This window comes from Bombina bombina, chromosome 5 (genome assembly GCF_027579735.1).
Source record: "Bombina bombina isolate aBomBom1 chromosome 5, aBomBom1.pri, whole genome shotgun sequence".
Lineage (NCBI taxonomy): Eukaryota > Metazoa > Chordata > Amphibia > Anura > Bombinatoridae > Bombina > Bombina bombina.
In genome coordinates, this window is record NC_069503.1 from 367,584,772 (window position 1) to 367,607,030 (window position 22,259).

Here is a 22,259-nt window from a genome sequence, read left to right on the forward strand (position 1 = left end):
ACTTTGAGGAATTGTACATTTCTTAAAAGCATTAAGCTACTTAAAGGGACATAAAACCCAAATGTTTTCTTTAGCGATTCAGCAAGAGTTTTCCAGCTGCTTCAGTATGATCTGGTTACTAGAATGAAGCTGCTATATAAAAGCCTTTTCTTCTGTTAAGTGTGATCAGTCCACGGGTCATCATTACTTCTGGGATATTAACTCCTCCCCAACAGGAAGTGCAAGAGGATTCACCCAGCAGAGCTGCATATAGCTCCTCCCCTCTACGTCACTCCCAGTCATTCTCTTGCACCCAACGACTAGATAGGAGGTGTGAGAGGGCTATGGTGATTATACTTAGTTTTATATCTTCAATCAAAAGTTTGTTATTTTAAAATAGCACCGGAGTGTGTTATTACCTCTCTGGCAGAGTTTGAAGAAGAATCTACCAGAGTTTTTGCTATGATTTTAGCCGGAGTAGTTAAGATCATATTGCTGTTTCTCGGCCATCTGAGGAGAGGTAAACTTCAGATCAGGGGACAGCGGGCAGATGAATCTGCATAGAGGTATGTAGCAGCTTTTATTTTCTGACAATGGAATTGATGAGAAAATCCTGCCATACCGATATAATGTCATGTATGTATACTTTACACTTCAGTATTCTGGGGAATGGTACTTCACTAGAATTACACTGTAAGAAGTACATTAAGCTGTTTAATAACTAGAAATTATGTTTAACGTTTTTGCTGGAATGTAAAATCGTTTTCATTTGCTGAGGTACTGAGTGAATAAATGTTTGGGCACCATTTTTCCACTTGGCAGTTGCTTAATCTTTTTCTGACAGTTTCTGTTCTCTCTCACTGCTGTGTGTGAGGGGGAAGGGCCGTTTTTTTGGCGCCTTTTCTATGCATCAGTTATTTCAGTCAGCAGCTCATTGTATTTCCTGCATGATCCAGTTCATCTCTACAGAACTCAGGGGTCTTCAAACTTATTTTGAGGGAGGTAATTTCTCTCAGCAGAGCTGTGAGAATTATAGTTGACTGTGATAAAAAACGTTTATTCTGTAATTGTTTCCTGCTTTCAGAATTTGTTATCTTTGCTATTGGGATTAAACCTTTGCTAAAGTTGTGTTGTTTACAAGGATTGAGGCTATAACTGTTTCAATTTATTAATTTTCAACTGTCATAGATTTTCTGTGCTTCTTAAAGGCACAGTACGTTTTTAATATTATTCTAATTGAATTGTATTCTAAGTTGCAAGTTTATTTGCTAGTGTGTTAAACATGTCTGATTCAGAGGAAGATACCTGTGTCATTTGTTGCAATGCCAAAGTGGAGCCCAATAGAAATTTATGTACTAACTGTATTGATGCTACTTTAAATAAAAGTCAATCTGTACAAATTGAACAAATTTCACCAAACAACGAGGGGAGAGTTATGCCGACTAACTCGCCTCACGTGCCAGTACCTGCATCTCCCGCTCGGGAGGTGCATGATATTGTAGCGCCGAGTACATCTGGCCGGCCATTACAAATCACATTACAGGATATGGCTTCTGTTATGACTGAAGTTTTGGCTAAATTACCAGAACTAAGAGGTAAGCGTGATCACTCTGGGGTGAGAACAGAGTGCGCTGATAATATTAGGGCCATGTCAGATACTGCGTCACAGGTTGCAGAACATGAGGACGGAGAACTTCATTCTGTGGGTGACGGTTCTGATCCAAACAGACTGGATTCAGATATTTCAAATTTTAAATTTAAACTGGAAAACCTCCGTGTATTACTAGGGGAGGTGTTAGCGGCTCTGAATGATTGTAACACAGTTGCAATACCAGAGAAAATGTGTAGGTTGGATAAATATTTTGCGGTACCGACGAGTACTGAGGTTTTTCCTATACCTAAGAGAATTACTGAAATTGTTTCTAAGGAGTGGGATAGACCCGGTGTGCCGTTCTCACCCCCTCCGATATTTAGAAAAATGTTTCCAATAGACGCCACCACACGGGACTTATGACAAGCGGTCCCTAAGGTAGAGGGAGCAGTTTCTACTTTAGCTAAGCGTACCACTATCCCGGTGGAGGATAGCTGTGCTTTTTCAGATCCAATGGATAAAAAATTAGAGGGTTACCTTAAGAAAATGTTTGTTCAACAAGGTTTTATATTGCAACCCCTTGCATGCATTGCGCCGATCACGGCTGCAGCGGCGTTCTGGATTGAGTCTCTGGAAGAGAACATTAGTTCAGCTACTCTGGACGACATTACGGACAGGCTTAGAGTCCTTAAACTAGCTAATTCATTCATTTCGGAGGCCGTAGTACATCTAACTAATCTTACGGCGAAGAATTCAGGATTCGCCATTCAGGCACGCAGGGCGCTGTGGCTAAAATCCTGGTCAGCTGATGTTACTTCTAAGTCTAAATTGCTTAATATACCTTTCAAAGGGCAGACCTTATTCGGGCCCGGGTTGAAAGAGATTATCGCTGACATTACAGGAGGTAAAGGCCATGCCCTGCCTCAGGACAAAGCCGAAACTAAGACTAGACAGTCTAATTTTCGTTCCTTTCGTAATTTCAAAGCAGGAGCAGCATCAACTTCCTCTGCACCAAAACAGGAAGGAGCTGTTGCTCGCTACAGACAAGGCTGGAAACCTAACCAGTCCTGGAACAAGGGCAAGCAGACCAGGAAACCTACTGCTGCCCCTAAAACGGCATGAATTGAGGGCCCCCGATCCGGGATCGGATCTAGTGGGGGGCAGGCTTTCTCTCTTCGCCCAGGCTTGGGCAAGAGATGTCCAGGATCCCTGGGCGCTAGAAATAATATCTCAGGGATACCTTCTGGACTTCAAATACTCTCCTCCAAGAGAGAGATTTCATCTGTCAAGGTTGTCAACAATCCAGACAAAGAAAGAGGCGTTTCTACGCTGCGTACAAGAGCTCTTGTTAATGGGAGTAATCCACCCAGTTCCACGATCGGAACAGGGACAGGGGTTTTACTCAAATCTGTTTGTGGTTCCCGAAAAAGAGGGAACTTTCAGACCAATCCTGGACTTAAAGATCCTAAACAAGTTCCTAAGAGTTCCATCGTTCAAGATGGAGACTATTCGGACAATTTTACCTATGATCCAAGAGGGTCAGTACATGACCACTGTAGATTTAAAAGATGCTTACCTTCACATACCGATTCACAAAGATCATTACCGGTACCTAAGGTTTGCCTTCCTAGACAGGCATTACCAGTTTGTAGCTCTTCCATTCGGATTGGCTACAGCTCCAAGAATCTTCACAAAGGTTCTGGGTGCTCTTCTGGCGGTACTAAGACCGCGGGGAATCTCGGTAGCTCCATACCTAGACGACATTCTGATTCAAGCTTCAAGCTTTCAAACTGCCAAGTCTCATACAGAGTTAGTACTGGCATTTCTAAGGTCACATGGATGGAAGGTGAACGAAAAGAAAAGTTCACTCGTTCCACTCACAAGAGTTCCCTTCCTGGGGACTCTTATAGATTCTGTAAAAATGAAGATTTACCTGACAGAGGACAGGTTAACAAGACTTCAAAGTGCTTGCCGCACCCTTCATTCCATTCAACACCCGTCAGTGGCTCAATGCATGGAGGTAATCGGCTTAATGGTAGCGGCAATGGACATAGTAGAGTCTCCTGCCAATAAACATTCCTTCTCTGAATCTGGATCAAGAGACCAGAAATTCTCTTCTTTGGTGGCTTTCTCGGCCACATCTGTCCAGGGGGATGCCATTCAGCAGACCAGACTGGACATTTGTAACAACAGACGCCAGCCTTCTAGGTTGGGGTGCCGTCTGGAATTCTCTGAAGGCTCAGGGACAATGGAGTCAGGAGGAGAGTCTCCTGCCAATAAACATTCTGGAATTGAGAGCAGTTCTCAATGCCCTCCTGGCTTGGCCCCAGTTGACAATGCGGAGTTTCATCAGGTTTCAGTCGGACAACATCACGACTGTAGCTTACATCAACCATCAGGGAGGGACACGAAGCTCCCTAGCTATGATGGAAGTATCAAAGATAATTCGCTGGGCAGAGTCTCACTCTTGCCACCTGTCAGCAATCCACATCCCGGGAGTGGAGAACTGGGAGGCGGATTTCTTAAGTCGTCAGACTTTTCATCCGGGGGAGTGGGAACTTCATCCGGAGGTCTTTGCCCAAATACTTCGACGTTGGGGCAAACCAGAGATAGATCTCATGGCGTCTCGACAGAACGCCAAGCTTCCTCGTTATGGGTCCAGATCCAGGGATCCAGAAGCAGTCCTGATAGATGCCCTGACAGCACCTTGGGACTTCAGGATGGCTTACGTGTTTCCACCCTTCCCGATGCTTCCTCGATTGATTGCCAGAATCAAACAAGAGAGAGCATCAGTGATTCTAATAGCACCTGCGTGGCCACGCAGGACTTGGTATGCAGATCTGGTGGACATGTCATCCTGTCCACCTTGGTCTCTACCTCTGAAACAGGACCTTCTGATACAGGGTCCCTTCAAACATCAAAGTCTAACTTCTCTGAAGCTGACTGCTTGGAAATTGAACGCTTGATTTTATCAAGACGTGGGTTTTCTGAGTCAGTTATTGATACCTTAATACAGGCTAGGAAACCTGTTACCAGAAAGATTTACCATAAGATATGGCGTAAATACCTATATTGGTGTGAATCCAAAGGTTACTCTTGGAGTAAGGTTAGGATTCCTAGGATATTGTCTTTTCTACAAGAAGGTTTAGAAAAGGGTTTATCCGCTAGTTCATTAAAGGGACAGATCTCAGCTCTGTCCATTCTGTTACACAAACGTCTGTCAGAAGTTCCTGACGTCCAGGCTTTTTGTCAGGCTTTGGCCAGGATTAAGCCTGTGTTTAAAACGGTTGCTCCACCATGGAGTTTAAACCTTGTTCTTAATGTTTTACAGGGCGTTCCGTTTGAACCCCTTCATTCCATTGATATAAAGTTGTTATCTTGGAAAGTTCTATTTTTCGGCTCGAAGAGTCTCTGAGTTATCAGCCTTACATTGTGATTCTCCTTATTTGATTTTTCATTCGGATAAGGTAGTTCTGCGTACTAAACCTGGGTTCTTACCTAAGGTAGTTACTAACAGGAATATCAATCAAGAGATTGTTGTTCCTTCTTTATGCCCAAATCCTTCTTCGAAGAAGGAACGTCTACTGCACAACCTGGATGTAGTCCGTGCTCTAAAATTTTACTTACAGGCAACTAAGGAATTTCGACAAACGTCTTCTCTGTTTGTCGTTTACTCTGGGCAGAGGAGAGGTCAAAAAGCTTCTGCTACCTCTCTTTCTTTTTGGCTTCGTAGCATAATTCGTTTAGCTTATGAGACTGCTGGACAGCAGCCTCCTGAAAGGGTTACAGCTCATTCCACTAGAGCTGTGGCTTCTACTTGGGCCTTTAAGAATGAGGCCTCTGTTGAACAGATTTGCAAGGCTGCAACTTGGTCTTCGCTTCATACTTTTTCCAAATTTTACAAATTTGACACTTTTGCTTCACCGGAGGCTATTTTTGGGAGAAAGGTTATTCAGGCAGTGGTTCCTTCTGTATAAAGAGCCTGCCTATCCCTCCCGTCATCCGTGTACTTTTGCTTTGGTATTGGTATCCCAGAAGTAATGATGACCCGTGGACTGATCACACTTAACAGAAGAAAACATAATTTATGCTTACCTGATAAATTCCTTTCTTCTGTAGTGTGATCAGTCCACGGCCCGCCCTGTTTTAAGGCAGGTAAATATTTTTTAATTTATACTCCAGTCACCACTTCACCCTTGGCTTTTCCTTTCTCGTTGGTCCTTGGTCGAATGACTGGGAGTGACGTAGAGGGGAGGAGCTATATGCAGCTCTGCTGGGTGAATCCTCTTGCACTTCCTGTTGGGGAGGAGTTAATATCCCAGAAGTAATGATGACCCGTGGACTGATCACACTACAGAAGAAAGGAATTTATCAGGTAAGCATAAATTATGTTTTTTCTAGGCTTCATTGTAGTAACCTGCTTAGGCTCTAGGCCATAGCCTTTTATTCTCTTTAGGTTACTTAGTACCATTATTTAAGTTCTAACAGCTTTTATTTATCAGCCAATGGTTATTGCTTAAATCCAAAGTCTCTGTACTTTGCCATTTAGTCTGTATATGTGGTTTGTGCCTTATTATGTTGTCATTAATTCACAAATAAACTGACAATAAAGTTTTGTTATGATTTTCAACAACACAGTTTCCAATTGTTCAAGTGAAGGAAGCTTAAAGGGACAGTCAACTCCAAAATTTGTATTGTTTAAAAAGTTAGATAATCCCTTTATTACCCATTCCCAAGTTTTGCACAGCCAACATGGTTATATTATACTTTTTACCTCTGTGATTACCTTGTATCTAAGCATCTTCTGACAGCTCCCTGATCACATTTATTTATTAGCTATTAACAATTAGTGCAGTGTCATGCACAACTCCATGGGAGAGAGCACAATGTTATCTATATGGCCCACATGGATTATCAATCTCTTGTTGTGAAAAGATATTAAAAAAGCATGTGATAAGAGCATGGGCGTCCGCAGAAATTTCTCCAAGGGGGGCAAAAATGTGAAATATGCTCAGACAAAATAATATACGTTTTACCTCTGTGGTTACCTGTATCTAAGCCTCTGCAGACTGCCCCCTTATCTCAGATCTTTTGACAGACTTACATTTTAGCCAATCAGTGCTGACTCATAATTAACTCCACGGGAGTAAGCACAATGTTATCTATATGACACACATCAGACAATTGCAAATGTTTAGGCATTCTCATGTTTATTTCTTTTGTTTGCATTGGTATGACACAAAAAAGTGGAGGAAAAAAAAAGGAAAATCTGACACATTCCAAGTAAAAATCCAAAAAGGGACTGGACAAAATTATTGGCACCTTCTCAAAATTGAAAGAAATAATTGCATCCCAAGTTTGTGATGCTTCTGTAATTTGCAATTAAACTCACCTGTATCAATAAACAGGTGCTGACAATATAGAAATCACACCGGCAACCAGTTAAAATGGTGAAAAATTGACTAAACCTTTCTGTTGTGTGTCTCTGTGTGCCACACTAAGCATGGGGAAGAGAAAGAGCAGAAAATAATTGTCTGAGGGTTTGGAGAACATAAATTGTGGAAAAGCACGGACAATCTCAAGGTTACAAGTCCATTTCCAGAGATCGTAATGTTCCTGTGTCCACTGTGCGCAACATTGTCAAGGAGTTTACAGCCCATGGCACTGTAGTTAATTTCCCTGGATGTGGATGAAAAAGAAAAATTGAACGGATTGTTTGAATGGTGGATAAAGAACCTTGATCAACTTCCAGACAAATTCAAGCTGACCTTTAGGCACAGGGTAAAAATGTGTCAGCTCGCACTATACGTCACCATCTGAAGGAAAAGGGACGCTATGGTAGGAGACCCAGGAGGACCCCACTGCTGACACAGAAAGATTAAAAAGCCAGGGGTTCGATCCAATATAAATCGTCGCCCGCAAAATCCGGCGACGCCAATATTTGCGCGGGTTTGGTATCACATATACTGCGTAACCTAGAAGTTACGCCCGTATATTTCTGCCGTCGCCCGTAGTTTTTTGGGCCATAGGCAGGTATACCAAACCCACGCAGTTTGGTATCCAATATGCAGCGTAAGGACTTACGTGGCGAAAATGGAGAAAACTTACTCCATTTTCACCTCGCCACAAAAAGCAGCCGTAAGAAGCCTTACGCTGACTATTGGAGCCCCGTAACTTCCTAAACTGGCTGCTAAAATAAACCTAACACCTAACGCATGCGCAATGTCTATCTACCTGTCAACCGCGATCCCCCCCCGAAATCCCTAATAAAGTTATTAACCCCTAAACCGCCGCTCCCGGACCCCGCCGCCATCTACATAAACTAACCCCCTACTGTGAGCCCCTAAAACCGCCGCCATCTACCTTATCTATCCCCTAATCTGACCCCTTACACCGCCGCCAGCTATATTAATATTATTAACCCCTAATGTAAGACACTTACACCGCCGCCATCTCTATTAAAATGATTAATCCCTTATTTAATCTACCTACCCCCTAGCTATATTATCTATATTAACCCTAAGTATATTATAGTTAATATAGGTATTACATTATATATATTAACTATATTAACCCTAATTATATTAGGGTTAATATAGTTAATATAGTTACTATAGTATTTATATTAACTATATTAACTCTATCTAACCCTAACACCCCTAACTAAATTTATATTAAATTAATCTAATTCATTTATAAACTAAAATATTCCTATTTAAATCTAAATACTTACCTATAAAATAAACCCTAAGATAGCTACAATATAATTAATAATTACATTGTAGCTATGTTAGGGTTAATATTTATTTTACAGGTAAATTGTTAATTATTTTAACTAGGTATAATAGATATTAAATAGTTATTAACTATTTAATATCTACCTAGTTAAAATAATTACCCAATTACCTGTAAAATAAATCCTAACCTAAGTTACAAATACACCTACACTATCAATAAATTTAATAAACTACAAACATCTATCTAAAAATACAATTAAATAAACTAAACTAAATTACAAAAAAAAAAAACCACTAAATTACAAAAAATAAAAAAAAGATTACAAGATTTTTAAGCTAATTACACCTATTCTAAGCCCCCTAATAAAATAATAAACCCCCAAAATAAAAAAAATTCCCTGCCCTATTCTAAATTAAACAAATTTCAAAGCTCTTTACCTTACCAGCCCTTAAAAGGGCCTTTTGTGGGGCATGCCCCAAAGAATTCAGCTCTTTTGCATACAACAAATACAATCCCCCCCCCATTACAACCCACCACCCACATACCCCTATTCTAAAACCACCCAAACCCCCCTTAAAAAAGCCTAACACTACCCCCCTGAAGATCTCCCTACCTTGTCTTCACCACACCGGGCCGAACTCCTGATCCGATCCGGGCGATGTCTTCCTCCAAGCGGCAAAGAAGAATTCTTCCTCCGGCGATGTCTTCCTCCAAGCGGCAAAGAAGAATTCTTCCTCCGGCGACGTCTTCCTCCAAGCGGCAGCAAAGTCTTCATTCTTCCGGCGGCATCTTCAATCTTCTTTCTTCGCTCCGCCGCCGCGGAGCATCCATCCCGGCCGACTGCTGTACTACGAATGAGGTACCTTTAAATGACGTCATCCAAGATGGCGTCCGCCGAATTCCGATTGGCTGATAGGATTCTATCAGCCAATCGGAATTAAGTTAGAAAAATCTGATTGGCTGATTGAATCAGCCAATCAGATTCAAGTTCAATCCGATTGGCTGATCCGAAGAGCCAATCAGATTGAGCTCGCATTCTATTGGCTGTTCCGATCAGCCAATAGAATGCGAGCTCAATCTGATTGGCTGTTCGGATCAGCCAATCGGATTGAACTTGAATCTGATTGGCTGATTCAATCAGCCAATCAAATTTTTCTAACTTAATTCCGATTGGCTGATAGAATCCTATCAGCCAATCGGAATTCGGCGGACGCCATCTTGGATGACGTCATTTAAAGGTACCTCATTCGTAGTACAGCAGTCGGCCGGGATAGATGCTCCGCGGCGGCGGAGCGAAGAAAGAAGATTGAAGATGCCGCCGGAAGAATGAAGACTTTGCTGCCGCTTGGAGGAAGACGTCGCCGGAGGAAGAATTCTTCTTTGCCGCTTGGAGGAAGACATCGCCGGAGGAAGAATTCTTCTTTGCCGCTTGGAGGAAGACATCGCCCGGATCGGATCAGGAGTTCGGCCCGGTGTGGTGAAGACAAGGTAGGGAGATCTTCAGGGGGGTAGTGTTAGGCTTTTTTAAGGGGGGTTTGGGTGGTTTTAGAATAGGGGTCTGTGGGTGGTGGGTTGTAATGGGGGGGGGGATTGTATTTGTTGTATGCAAAAGAGCTGAATTCTTTGGGGCATGCCCCACAAAAGGCCCTTTTAAGGGCTGGTAAGGTAAAGAGCTTTGAAATTTGTTTAATTTAGAATAGGGCAGGGAATTTTTTTTATTTTGGGGGTTTATTATTTTATTAGGGGGCTTAGAATAGGTGTAATTAGCTTAAAAATCTTGTAATCTTTTTTTTATTTTTTGTAATTTAGTGTTTGTTTTTTTTTGTAATTTAGTTTAGTTTATTTAATTGTATTTTTAGATAGATGTTTGTAGTTTATTAAATTTATTGATAGTGTAGGTGTATTTGTAACTTAGGTTAGGATTTATTTTACAGGTAATTGGGTAATTATTTTAACTAGGTAGATATTAAATAGTTAATAACTATTTAATATCTATTATACCTAGTTAAAATAATTAACAATTTACCTGTAAAATAAATATTAACCCTAACATAGCTACAATGTAATTATTAATTATATTGTAGCTATCTTAGGGTTTATTTTATAGGTAAGTATTTAGATTTAAATAGGAATATTTTAGTTTATAAATGAATTAGATTAATTTAATATAAATTTAGTTAGGGGTGTTAGGGTTAGATAGAGTTAATATAGTTAATATAAATACTATAGTAACTATATTAACCCTAATATAATTAGGGTTAATATAGTTAATATATATAATGTAATACCTATATTAACTATAATATACTTAGGGTTAATATAGATAATATAGCTGGCGGCGGGGTAGGTAGATTAAATTAGGGGTTAATCATTTTAATAGAGATGGCGGCAGTGTAAGGGGCTTACATTAGGGGTTAATAATTTTAATATAGATGGCGGCGGTGTTAGGGGCTCACTTTAGGGGGTTATAGATATAATATAGCTGGCGGCGGGGTACGGGAGCGGCGGTTTAGGGGTTAATAACTTTATTAGGTTGCGGCAGGGTACGGGAGCGGCGGTTTAGGGGTTAATAGCTTTTTTATGGTTAAGCTAGTGAGGGGGGATAGCGGATAGAGGGTTAGACGTGTCGGGCTATGTTTAGGAGGCGTGTTAGACAGTGCGGGCTATGTTTAGGAGGCGTGTTAGACAGTGCGGGTGTTTTAGACTTTAGTCAGGTTTTATAGGCGCCGGCAGTTTCTAACGTGGCGCAAGTCACTGGCGACGCCAGAAATTTGTACTTGCGCAGATTTCTGGACATCGCTGGTTTGTGAGACTTGCGCCACGTTAGCATCTGACGGCGACTTATATGGGATAGCTCGAGTTGCGAGCTGAAACTGCGGGCGACGCCGGTTCCCTCGCTTGTGCCGCAAACTGCGATCTATATCGGATCGCGCCCCAGATTGGAGTTTGCCAAAACTTACCTGAGGAAGCCAAAATCCTTTTGGGAGAATGTGCTGTGAACAGACAAAACAAAATTACAGCTTTTTGGTAACGCCCATCATTCTACTGTTTTCAGAAAAAGAAATGAGGCTTTTAAAGAAAAGAATACAGTCCCTAAGAGGCTGTCTGTAGTGGCTTATAAACAGGCAGCAATTTAGAGGTTTAAATGTTATAAAGTATATTAATATAACAATGTTGGTTGTGCAAAGCTGGGGAGTTTTCTATCTATCTTTTTAAACAATAACAATGCTGGTGTTGACTGTCCCTTTAAAGGGACACTGAACCCATTTTTTTTTTCTTTCGTGATTCAGATAGAGCATGCAATTTTAAGCAACTTTCTAATTTACTCCTATTATCAATTTTTCTTTGTTCTCTTGCTATCTTTATTTTAAAAAGAAGGCATCTAAGCTTTTTTCTTGGTTCAAAACTCTTGACAGTACTTTTTTATTGGTGGATGAATTTATCCACCAATCAGCAAGGACAACCCAGGTTGTTCACCAAAAATGGGCCGGCATCTAAACTTACATTCTTGCATTTCAAATAAAGATACCAAGGGAATAAAGAAAATTTGATAATAGGAGTAAATTAGAAAGTTGCTTAAAATGTAATGCTCTATCTGAATCATGAAAGAAAAAATTTGGGTTCAGTGTCCCTTTAAGGTAGTGATGTTAACATGTTGCCTTACTTCTCACCATTTTACACATTTAAGATTAATGAATACTCAATAGTGTGCCATGAAATACGCTGCAAGATCCTTGCCAAGTTTCACCTTGTATAACCCGGCAACAGTCAGGAAATTTAGGGATTCTAGGCCTAAGCCTTTTGACATTATAAAAGCACCAGTCTTTCCACAGGTAAATATGTGGAAACCAAAGTGCTACATTTATTTTATTAGGAGACGAGCTGTTTCTTTCCATGACTGAAACAGAAGATTAAAGTTAATACTTGCGTGATGTTTGACCTTTTGTAAGATATTTACCAGTCATCAGGATCTAAAGCCTGAATATTGACTAATTTACTCAGGAAACAGAGTTGGATATTATAGATTCATATGTTTTCTCAAGGTTTCTAGACACACTTAGTACACATTTTATTATGGGATCTGAACAAGGGCATATCCCATTGTATCAATCTATAGGATTGTTATTTCTATACATCCATAATTACTCACACTAAGCCTAATCTTAAGGGTATATAAAAGTGCAAAATATTTTATAATTGTTGCTTGCATATAACTATGTGTTTAACAATGTTTTTAACACATTTGCAGGGGTTATTAACCCTTTCGTGACAGGGTTAAAGTGTCTACATCGGAACACCTGTTCCGATGTAGACAAATTGAAACTACGCGATCGTGCATACGATCGCGAGATTTCAATTATTGGATCGCATCTGGGGGGCGTCCCTACAACCCTAGGAACGCCCTCCAGACCGCGATCAAGTCCTTGAAGCGCAGAAGGCTTCAGGACAGCCGTTTGATATGACGTTCTATTCCGTCATAACGGCTTTAAAGCCCAGTGTAAATATGACGGAATAGAACGGCATAACGGCGTTAAAAGGTTAAAGTCCGCTCTAGAGCTCCAATGCACTATTCAGAGCTTACTGAATATATCTGATGAGCCAATGACAAGAGGCATATGTGTGTCACCCCAAAAACCAGTTAGCTCCCAGTAGTGTATTGCAACTCTTCAGCTTACCTAAGTATGCTTTTCAACAAAGGATACCAAGTTACTTTTATAAGAGAAGTACACTGCAAAGTCTCTTAAAATTGCATTCTCTATGTGAATCGTGAAAGTTTAAGTGACTTTCATGTTCCTTTATGCCTATAATATTTTTGTCTCTTTTTTTTATTACATTTTAAATTTTTATTAATTGCTTATAAACTGTTGGAATTTAATTCTACTAATAACTGCAGATCTTATAAGGTTTCAATTTTGCAACAATATTTTAGTTTAAAGTCTTTGAACTTTGTAAAATAGTTTAAGAAAAATGTTAACATAGTAATTTACAAAGTGCTGTCATTATTAAAGGACCACGCAATGCGGTAGAATATAATTCTTAATTAACAAGTACATAATAAAAAGACATTCCAATAGCACTTACTCTGAATTTCAAATAAGTAGATTTTTTTTGACAAATGTATTTTTTATCCAATTTTCCAGCCCCCTGTATCATGTGATAGAGATCAGCCAGTCACAGACTTGTATATGTATACCTTGTGAGCTTGTGCACATGTTCAGTAGGATCTTGTTCCCTAGAAAGTGTGTATTGAAAAAAAATTGATAATGGAAGTAAATTGGAAAGTTTCTTAAAACAATATGCTTTTTCTGAATCATAAAAGTCTATTTGGACTTGAGTGTCCCTTTAAATATTTATTCAGTTTAATTTAGTTCAGAATCGTAAACTGAAAGAACGTGTCTCAAAGATAAAAAGTAACCGTTTTTTTAATATTATTATAGTTATTGGCCCCAAGTTATCAAGGTCTGTCGGACCTGATCCGACAGTGCGGATCAGCTCCGACAGACCTTGCTGAATACGGCGAGCAATACGCTCGCCGTATTCAGCATTGCACCAGCAGCTCACAAGAGCTGCTGGTGAAACGCTGCCCCCTGCAGACACGCGGGCAATAGGCCGCCAGCAGGGGGGTGTCAATCAACCCGATCGTACTCGATCGGGTTGATTTCTGGAGATGTTTTGTCTTTGTGACCGCTGCTTCATAACTGCTGTTTCTGGCGAGTCTGAAGGCCATTGTGTCATAGTTTTTGACTTTTTAATGATGACCTGTATTTCTTATGTTAGTTAAGACAGGTTATATATTAAGGGATTATTCACTTGAGCATCATTTTTTTCTAAGAACATGAGTCATGGGAATGTATATAAAGAGGTTTAGTTGTGTGTGCTGGCTTCAACAAATCAGGACTCAGGAGACCATTTTAATTATCTCAAATGATCTCAAGATTAACTTTCACCTTAGAAGTGTAGGTCAGACCTGTTTAGACACCCCACTGCAAGTAATTATGGTATGAACCAATAAGCAGATGGCTTTGCAGCCACAGCATGCATATGATAGGAGGTATTCTTTATTCTTTCTGCAAACAGGCTAGGATGATGGAATCCCTGGGGAATATAGTCCTATGAATAGTCATCCTAGAGAAAGCTGCTAAGAAATGTGCCACAACCATCAAAATTAGTATTTATGTTGAAAAAATACAACTAATTTACTCTTATTACATTACTATAGTTAATAAACATTATCTTACTGATTAGGGGTTTAAACAACCTACGAATGAAGATATAGTAACCATATAACATTTGTAAAATATTTGTATAAAATCATTACCTTATTTTCAAGTAATATAAAACTGGTTACAACATGTGTATGCTAATTTCCATGTAGGGAAAGGGAAATGTTTTGGTACGTTTGTTAAAAATAACAAATGTTGGCCAGATATGCTCTGAACAAATCTAAAATGCTTGTTGTACATTCAATATTTGCTTTTAGTAAACAGATGTTAATTTACCTTCACTGAATTTAACATTTGAATATTTAAACTTTGAATATTAATTCTCAGAGAGTTAATGTTTTCCTAAGTGGCAGAACTAATGTTAAGGGGAACATTCATTTTACTAAACTAAAGCTGACAAAAAATACTGACATTAACCCATCCCAATATACATGTGCAAAACAGGTTTCAAAATCTCAAATGATACTGGGATTATAAGTGGCACGCTATTTAGCGTTTTCACTCGCACACAAACACCGCAGGAAGTAAACTTTTAACTCGCACCGGTTATCGTTTGTACTACAAGTTGAAAGTAAAAACCTAATGCAAGCTAACTTCAGGACTTCGGATATCGTGACTCCACTAATGCATTTGCCCCATAGACTTCAATGGAGTGCGTTATAAAAAAAACAACAATTATCGCTTGTGCGCTAACCCGACACCACATTAGACCCGCAACGCTAAACCATAAGGTAGTTATGCATATTTTTCATTCCAGTGTTCTTCACATATAAGAAAATTATTTTATATATATATATCTGATTCATTTTTTTAAATGTATATATCTATGCCTATATAACAAACGACTTGTAATCTAGCCCACTGTGTTTTTTGTTTGCGTTTTTGATTAAAGTAAAGTTAAAGTAAAGACCCTTAAACAACTTTTTCAGTTATATATATATATATATATAAAAATTAACATGTGATTTTATGAAGAAAAAAAATAGCAATTATATATTACAAAATCTTTATTTGGAAGCACAGGGATTCCACAGCTCCCCCTCCTTCTTATACATAAAACTCAAACGAATGCACACAGAAACCCATACCTCCCCAACTGTCCCAGTTTGTGAGGGACAGTCCCCAATTTAAAGGTCTGTGCCGCTGTTCCGCATTGCCCCCCCCCCCACCACTAGCACACTAGTTCCCATACAGCTTCCTACAATTTGTATCATTTGCTCACAGCAGTCACGTGTCTGCTTTGACATAACAGGTCATTTCGCTGGATGGGACTAGAGAGGACACATTTTTAGATTACATGCTGTGAGCATAAGTAAGATTTTGAATTATTGTTTGTAATTATAGGGAGGTATTTGCAGGATTTTTTCCCCGAATTTACTATTGGGTGAGAGATAAATCTACTTCTCAGCTGGCAGACAAAGTAGTTTTCTGTATGACCAACTGTTTCCTGCCCACAAATCACTGTAGGAATTGCAGCCATATTAATATCTAGTTAATACTGTACAAAATTGGTCCTAACAAGACTGGAACTTATGTGTGTGTGTGTAAATGTGTTTATGTGTTTGTAAATATGTGTGTGTGTATGTATATCTATCTATCTATCTATATATATATATATATATATATATATATATATATATATATATATATATATATATATATATATATATATATATATATATATATCTATATCTATATATATATATATATATATCTATATATATATATATATATCTATATCTATATATATATATATATATATATATATATATATAAACAAAAGCAGAGACCGCACTCATAGGTCTTATTTTTCACCACCACTGTGGACTTTATTCAATCTGTATATCAGATTGAATAAAGTCCACAGTGGTGGTGAAAAATAAGACCTATGAGTGCGGTCTCTGCTTTTGTTTATATTATCCTTATGTACTGCACCTAGGCATCATATGTACAACGTGAGTGCTTGGTGACCACAATTTGCTTTTTATATATATATATATATATATATATATATATATATATATATATATATATATATATATATATATATATTTCTTTTCTATGGCATGGAGAGTCCACAACGTCAATCCAACTACTAGTGGAATTTTCAACTCCTGGCCAGCAGGAGGAGGCAAATTGCACCCAGCAAAGCTGTTAAGTGTAACTTCCCTTACCCATAATCCCCAGTCATTCTCTTTGCCTCTGTCAATTGAGGATGTGCGAAGTTGGTGTCTGAATATTTAATCCTTTTATGGGTAGTTTTCCCTGCAAGCAAGGATTGGGGTCTAGCTGTGTCCATGTCAATCTCTTTAGTAAGAGTAGTGGTGGCTTTTAGCAGTTAAAAGGCGGCGAGGTAGTCTTTGCTTTACTTTTAACACTTTGCTACCCCTTTGCAGAAAGACAGAGTTGGTTACTCTGTTCTTTCTTTTACCTACAGGTCCATGACAGGGAGTGGAGTGTCTGTCACACCTAAGTAGCAGTTATCTGTCCTGTAGCTGGATCCAAGGTAAGTGCCTTTGCCTTCTAGGTACTGAAGGACAGCAGCACTTAAGGTGCTAATCCTCATATGGATCTATTTTGGGACATAGATATCCTTATTAAGGTTAAGGATACCTCTTATAAACAGATTCATAGGCACTTTGTGTGTTAAAAGGTTTTATGTTTCTACTTTTTATTCACAGTGAAAGACTTAAGGTTTATCAAAGACACTTGGCTAAGGGGGTTTAAAGGATTTTATGTTTTCCTTTATAATAGCAGTTGGGCTTTGACAGTTCATTGGGCTATTTGAAGCATATTGGGTATAGTTTGTTTTTTAAACGGCTTTGTTTTCTGGAACCTTTAATTTTCACACGCTTTTTAGTTGCACAGTTTAATTCTTTTGGTCTGAACACGTGACACCCGCACTTCCGCTTTAGAGTCAGCAGGTCGAAGCAGAGCTTAAGGTGTTGTTACTACGTAGAGGATCAGGGTCGGCTTTGAGATTATCATTCCTCATTCTATCATCTAGCAGATCGTTTTGCCATAGAGGGGCCGATCTCAGCAGGATAGAGTCGCTTCCTCTTGCTAGTGGGGTGTCAATTCTGTCCAGTAGGAGCCTCAGACAATCTGAGGTTGCTGTTTCTGCTTTCTATTTTGACCTCTGTATTTTGTGCCTATATATTAAAATTTGGAAATTATTATTTTGCATTCTAATTTGTTTTTATTAAGGAATCTGAATTCTGCAACTATGGAATCAGAAATAGATAAGCCTATCTCTATGGATAAATGCTTACTATACTTAGAGGCTCAAATTGTCCTACCAATGCAATTTAAATTTAAAGACAAATTGCTACCTTCTGAGCCAACTGTCTCTCAGGATACTGCTGTGCGTGACATGCCTTAGCTTTCTCCTCAAACGTCCCAAGCCTTAGTTGTTTCTCATACTGTGCCTTCTCTGTCCTTTCATCCCCCTGGGGGTATTTATGTACCTGGGGATTTTGCCGCTCAGATTACTTCTGCAGTATCTGTGGTCTTGTCTGCTTTCCCTTCTTCGGGTAAGCGTAAAAGGAAATCTAAACATTTGCCTACTAGCAAGGTTTCTGACTGCGCTGGTCAACCTTTCTTAGATGTCTGATGTCTGAAGGTACTTCAGTAGCTTCTGAAGGTAAAATCTCAGACTCTGATACTATGGGAAAAAAATCTTCTGAATCTGAAGAAGTGAATTTCAGATTTAAGCTTAAAGATCTCTGGTTACTTCTGAAAGAGGTTCTAGCTACCTTGTATGACTCTGAACCTTCGGTTGCTGTCAACCCCAAGAAGTCCTCTAAACTTAATAGAGTTTATGATTCTTCAACGTCTGAGGAGGTTTTTCCTGTTCCAGACAAGATGTCTGATATTATAGCTCAGGAATGGGATAAACCAGGGGTTCCGTTTTCCCCTTCCCCTGTTTTTAAAAAGATGTTCCCTGTTGCTGACTCCATTAGGGCCTCATGGCACACTGTACCTAAAGTAGAGGGAGCTATCTCTACTCTCACTAAAATAACTACCATTCCTATAGAGGATAGTTGTTCTTTTAAGGATCCAATTGATAAGAAGCTTGCGGTTTACTTAAAAAAGATGTACATCCATCAAGGATTACAGTGCCAACCTGCGGCAAGTATTGCCACGGTTGTGGGAGCAGCATCTTATTGGTGCAATGCCTTATCTGATCTGATATCAGAAGAGACTACTGTAGAGGGGATCCAGGATAGGATCAAAGCTTTTAAACTGGCCAATTCCTTTATCTGCAATGCCAACATGCAGGTAATTTGACTGGAAGCTAAGATATCTAGCTTCATTGTTCTAGCTCGCAGAGCTCTGTGGCTAAAATCTTGGTCGGCTGATGTATCTTCAAAAGCCAAGTTTTTGGCTTTACCTTATAAGGGTAAAACTTTCTTTGGTCCTGGTCTGGCGGAAAACATTTCCAAAATTACGGGTAGAAAGGGATCTTTCCTACCTCAGGACAAGAATAATAGACCTAAGGGTTGTCAGAATTCTAATTTCTGTTCCTTTCACAACTTCAAAGGACAGAAGTCCTCCTCTTCTAAACCAGACCAATCCAGGTCCACTTGGAAATCCAGCCAGCCCTGGAACAAGTGAAAACAAAATAAAAAGCGTTCCACAGACTGTAAATCAGCATGAAGTGTCTGCCCCTGATCCGATTTTGGATCAGGTGGGGGGCAGGCTTTCTCTTTTTCGACAGGCTTGGATACGCGATGTATAGGCTGTGGACATAGTATCCCAGGGTTACAAAATAGGATTCAAGACTTTCCCTCCAAGTGGCAGATTTCTCCTGTCAAGACTATCGTCAAACCAGGTAAAGAGGGAGGCCTTCTTAAATTGAGTAAAGGACCTTTCCTCCCTGGGAGTTATTGTACCAGTCCCTCTAAAGGAACAAGGTCTAGGATTTTATTAAAATCTATTTGTGGTTCCCAAAAAGGAGGGAACTTTTTGTCCCATCCTAGATCTAGTGTCTCAACAAATTCCTCAGGGTTCCGTCCTTCAAGAGGGAAACTATTCATTCCATTCTTCCATTGGTCCAGGAAAGTCAGTTCATGATGACCATAGACCTAAAGGATGCGTATTTACACGTTCCCATTCACAGGGATCATTACCAGTTTCTATGGTTTGCCTTTTTGGACATGCATTTCCAGTTTATTGCCCTTCCATTTGGTCTTGCCACAGCTCCCAGAATATTCACAAAGGTTCTGGGAGCCCTATTAGCAGTGATCAGATCCCAGGAAATTGCTGTGGTGCCTTATATAGATGACTTCTTGGTTCAGGCGTTATCTTTTCAACTAGCAAAATCTCATACAGAGATGTTGTTGTCTTTTCTATGTTCCCACAAGTGGAAAGTGAATCTGGAAAAGAGTTTTCTAGTTCCAACTACAAAAGTGTGTTTCCTAGAGACAATCATATATTCCCTGACCATGAAGATTTTCCTGACGGAGGTCAGAGAATCCAAACTTCTTGCTTCCTGCCTTTCCCTCCAGTCTGCTTTTCGTCCATCTGTGGTTCAATGCATGGAGGTGATTGGCAGACAAAGTAGTGGTGGCTTCCATGGACATCAATCCCTTTGCTTGGTTCCATCTGCGACCGCTGCAGCTTTGCATGCTCTGTCAATAGAACAGAGACCATTCCGATTTATTGCAGAGGATAAATCTGGACCCCCCTAACAAGAGACTCTCTCTCGTGGTGGATTTCACAGGAGCATCTGTCTCGGGAAACTTGCTTCCTGAGACCTTCCTGGGTGATTGTAACTACGGATGCCAGCCTGTCAGGCTGGGGAGCCATTTGGGGTTCTCTGAAGGCTCAGGGTGTGTGGTCTTGAGAAGAGTCTTCTCTTCCCATAAACACCTTGGAGTTGAGAGCAATCTTCAATGCCTTGACAGCGTGGCCTCAATTATCTTTAGTCTGGTTTATCATATTCCAGTTGGACAAAATCACCTCAGTGGCTTATATCAACCACCAGGGAGGAATTCTGAGTTCCTTGGGCATGAAGGAGGTGACTCGCATTCTGCAGTGGACGGAAGCTCACGATTGCCATCCACATTCCAGGAGTGGACAATTGGGAGGCAGATTTTCTGAGCAGACAGACTTTTCATCCCGGGGAGTGGGACCTCCATCTGGAAGTGTTTTCCAGGATAACCCTCAGGTGGAGGGTTCCGGAGTTGGATCTAATTATATTTCGTCAAAACGCCAAGCTTCCAAAGTACGGTTCAAGGTCAAGAGATCCTCAGGCCACCCTGATAGATGCTCTGGCGGTCCCTTGGGATTTCGGGCTAGCATACCTGTGTCCTCCATTTGCTCTCCTTCCACGAGTCATTGCTCGTATCAAGTAGGAGAGGATTCCCTGAATTTTATCTTTTCTTTAGCATGGCCTGGAGAAAGGTTTTTCAGTCAGTACTCTGAAAGATCAGATTTCTGCTCGGTCTATTCTATAATCAGACCTGTGTTTTAAACCTGTTGCTCCTCCTTGGAGCCTTAACCTAGTTCTTAAAGTTTTGCAGCAGGCTCCGTTTGAGCCGATGCATATTGTTGATATTAAATTGTTATCTTGGAAGATTTTGTTTCTTCTTGCTATTTCTTCCACTCGCAAACTTTCTGAGCTTTCAGCTCTGCAGTGTTACTCCCCATACTTTATTTTTCATGCAGATAAGGCAGTCCAAACATTAATCAGGAAATTGTTGTTCCTTCTTTTTGTACTAATTCTTCTTCTCATAAGGAACGTCTTTTGCATAATTTGGATGTTGTGCGTGCTCTAAAATTTTATTTACAAGCTACTAAGGATTTTTGTCAATCTTCTGCCCTGTTTTTTGTTTCTCTGGAAAGAGTAAGGGTCAGAAGGCCACTTCTACTATTCTTTCCCCTCTGGTTAAGAAGTATGATTCGTTTTGCTTATGAGACTGCTGGACAGCCGCCTCCTGAGAGAATTATGGCTCATTCCACAAGGACTGTCTCCTCTTCTTGGGCTTTCAAAAATGATGCTCCTGTGGAACAGATTTGCAAGGTGGCAACATGGTCCACTCTGCAAACTTTTTCCAAATTCTACAAATTTGATACTTTTGCCTCGGCTGAGGCCTCTTTTGGGAGAAAAGCTCTTCAAGCGGTGGTGCCTTCTGTTTAGGTCCTCCTGCCTTGTTCTCCCTCCCTGTTCATTCTGTGTCCTCTAGCTTGGATATTGGCTCCCACTAGTAGTTGGAATGACGTTGTGAGCTCTCCATGCCATAGGAAAGAAAATCAAATTTATGCTTACCTGATAAATTTCTTTCTTTCTGGGCATGGAGAGTCCACGACCCCACCCTCTTTTTTAAATTATAATTCGGCAGTTTTTTTGAGTAAACCTCAGGCACTTTTTCACCCCTGTGTTTCTTATTTTTCCATTTTCCTTTGACTGAATGACTGGGGATTATGGGTAAGGGAAGTTACACTTAACAGCTTTGCTGGGGTGCTCTTTGCCTTCCCCTGCTGACCAGGAGTTGAATATCCCACTAGTAGTTGGAATAAAGTCATAGACTCACCATGCCCGGAAATAAAGAATTTTATCAGGTAAGCATAAATTTTGTTATATATGTATATATGTGTGTGTGTGTGTGTGTGTGTTGATATGCTGTGTAGTACTGCTGGGGATGGGCAGATGAGCTCTGTTAACATGGGAAAAGTGTCACTCTCAAATGTTGTGAGGAATCCAGACACACACACACAGAAAG